This window comes from Vombatus ursinus, unplaced genomic scaffold (assembly GCF_900497805.2).
Source record: "Vombatus ursinus unplaced genomic scaffold, bare-nosed wombat genome assembly UNPS02015354.1, whole genome shotgun sequence".
Lineage (NCBI taxonomy): Eukaryota > Metazoa > Chordata > Mammalia > Diprotodontia > Vombatidae > Vombatus > Vombatus ursinus.
The window spans coordinates 15,008-18,449 of record NW_020955132.1 but is presented as its reverse complement, the minus strand read 5'-3'; positions in this window follow the sequence as shown (position 1 = coordinate 18,449).

Sequence of the window (3,442 nt, the reverse complement as noted above, 5' to 3'; positions counted from 1 at the left end):
TGTAATAGTGGAGACATGGGGGTTGAGTTAACTTTCATTATTTGCCCTGGTTATTGACAAGGTAATTTAAAATTGTGTTGAGACCAATATTGTGGGAGAGTGGACACAAGAAGGAGGATCTCTACGAGAAGAGAGTCTGCTGGACAGTGTTTGAACAGCACTTGGACCAGAGGGCTTCGCCAGCTGATGTCCAGAGTGTCGGACAGCTGTATGAGAGGAGACTTCCAAAGCTTCAAATGGACAATTTATCGTTAATTTTGGGTCTTTGTGTCTGTACTTAATAAGGGGACTGACCCCTTTTTACTCTGTCAATTCGTCAGTCAATTCCTCCCTTCCCTCTCCCATATTGTTTTAAGTCCCCCAAATCCATTGATGAAATGTTGCCCAGCAGCACAGCCCCAGGTAGAACCATCATTAAGGCATTGCAAGGCTTAACCACTTTAGCTGAGGGGTTGGCAGAGAACTCTTGGACAGATAACTGATTAAAGGGACAGTTAGAATCCTGGTTTCGCAAATGGATAGGAACGGCTGTATCCATTCAGGAGTATTCACTGCCGTAGAATGTTGTATGGTTCCATTCACTAGGGGACTGGTACCACAACTGAAAGAGACATCCCTCATTAAGATTATCCCAGTAGGACCCACAGTGGGAGTTCAGAGGGCAGGCTCTGGCAATATAAGGATGATAATACCTTATGTATTAATGAGACTTTCGCCCAGTGATGGAGAATGTGAAATAAGGAAATTGGGAAGGTGTAGAAACCAAATCTTTACTTAAAAAAAAAAGTAGGAATTGTGAGAAATGAAAGAGTTAAGTTTCCGCATAAGTAGATAAGAAATCAGTACAGACAAGCTAACAGGCTAACTTCTCTGTCTGGGGCAGGGGGCGGGGAGTGGGGGCAGTGTGATAACACAATTCTAGGCACATAATGTATGCTAGGGGTGGGGCATATAAGGAAGATTGTAACCCAGAAGGATTGGGACCAGTCCTGATCCAGAAGGGAGGAGTTAGGCAATTACTAACTCGAAAGCTTGCTCTGGCTTCTTTTAGCACAAGCATTTCTCTCCTCCCAAGGAAGTGTACCCACATCTAGTGAGAATCAAAATGACGCACTTCAACCTCTTTAATAATAAGTCTTTGAGAAAAAAAATTCAACACTTTCTCCCCTGTAGCACTGTGCCTCTTTCTTCATTCTTTTAAGGAAAACTTTATTCTTAATAAACTAGAGAACACAGGTGAATTGCACCAACCCCTTTTCCTTTCTCCTAGGGATAGAGACCAACTTTTCCCTTATGGAGACATAAATATCATTGAATAATGGCAGAACAAGTGCCACACATGCTCTCTTGCTCACTCACCTAATACTTCTTGTTTCTAAATTTGCCTGGTAGAGTTATGTAATGGCAACTAATATATTCTCAGCAAGTTTCAAGGAAATGACTTTGAAGGAAACGTGAGGAATTGTGCTAGATGATTTAAAACTTCTGTCCAAACCTCAGGTTGAATCAGACATTTTAGGTCTTTGGTAGAGACTTCTCTCAACTGAACTGGGCCAGTTTCTGATGTCTGCAACAGCCCTCAATTCATTAATAGATGTGACCTCTGTGATGTTGGCAGTGCTTCAGATTCAACATATATTTATCAACCCCCTACTATACACAATCTACTATATTAGGTACAGGAGACAGAAAGTCAACAATGAAAGCATCCTTGCCATAATGGACTTCGAACCTTCTGGAGAGTATAACATGTAGACACACAAATAAATTCAAAGTACCTAAAAACATTAGAGATAAATAATAACAACTGTAGAGGATCAAGGGAGGTGTCATGGAGGAAAATGTCATTTGATATGAGTCCTGAAGGAAGATAGGTTTGAAATGGTCGGGGTATGTTAACTCATTTGAAAAAAAAAGTGCTCAGGATGGAGATTTGGGACACTCAGAGTTTGGGAGAAGGAGATGGATGATCAAATCTCAAAGAAAACTGAAAAAAAAAACAACACCCTAGTTAAATGGGCAATGGGTGTATCTGGGAAGAGAAATGACAATGAAGCCAAAGAAAAAGAGAATTTCCAAGAAGGACAGGTCAACAGTGTGTGTGGGGACAGTGGGGTGGGGGAGGGGGGTAAGGTCAGAGATGGTGAAGCCTAAAAAAGGCATTGAATTTGGAAATTAAGTTTACATGCAGAAAGCAGGTTCAGGAGAATAGAGGAATTGAAAGTCAGGTTGTGATTCTGTAACAAAGGTGGAAATGGAGTAGATCTGCCAACATTTCAGAGGGATCACCTTTGATTATGACATTTGAATGCTAACACCTTAGTGCATGGTGTTATTTGCACAAGGAGAAATGACACTAGGAGGACAAAGAGAAGAGCACCTGGACGTGAAGAATTCCACGATGATGGAAACCCAAGTTTAAGGGACTCAGGGATCAGTTTTCAAGATGTCTCCAAGAGACAAAGACATCAAATGATTCTAATAAATGACAGAGAACATTATTACTCCAGAAAGAAATAAAAAGGGCATCAATAATGAGTTACCTATGTGCACAGCTGCTCATATCTGTAAGATATTGAAGGGCAAGTATTTGTCACCAACTTATCTTCTATAAAAAGGAAAAGATCATGAAAGATTCTTAGATAATGCAACCACAGAGGCAACTTTGCTCAGTCATCACTTAGATATTAAAATCAAGTGAGGCATAAAATAGAGAGAAAAATGATTTCCAATTATGTTCACCATTGTCATTGAGGATATCGTGCATGCTGTCTAGATGAAAAAGAAGGCTCCTTGTAAATGGCAAAGTTTTCTGGATGTACCCATTTGTATATAATGGTGTGCTGACTACATCAAACCTACTTACTGAAATTGATTGATTACTCAAAAGAGATCACCTTAGCAATTCATACAGGAACAACTAAATGGATGATATGAATATGGTTCAGACAATGACATACAGTTGTATTACAAGTCCATGAATTAGCATATCAGTACAAATTACTGGTATAAACACTGTACATAAATAGTCAAATGAGTTCAAAATTGAATGGGAGGAATAATATGGTCTGTGTTGCATTTAATGATCATAACTTGCACCTTACTGCAAAGCCTTGTCTTCTTAATTCAAACATTTTCTTAAAAGTATAAGTAATCACAAATCTTAGAACACCAAAATTTCTGAAGAATCGGAGGGAGGGCTGCGTCATTGGGCAGGGGAGACATTCAGGCTGGGTTCAAGCAGGCTGCAGCATATCTCCAGATATACCCAAGGAGGAGATGTGTTTCTAAACCTAGTTTTTCATATCCCCTGTAGCTGAGCTCTTGTTGACATATTGAAGCAATGAGATGGGCTGCTATATGAACTGATCCAATATCTGGCTGTTGGGGAAAAGAAATGAGATGCTTGTTGCTTTTCTGAACTACTTCTCTGGAATCAAGA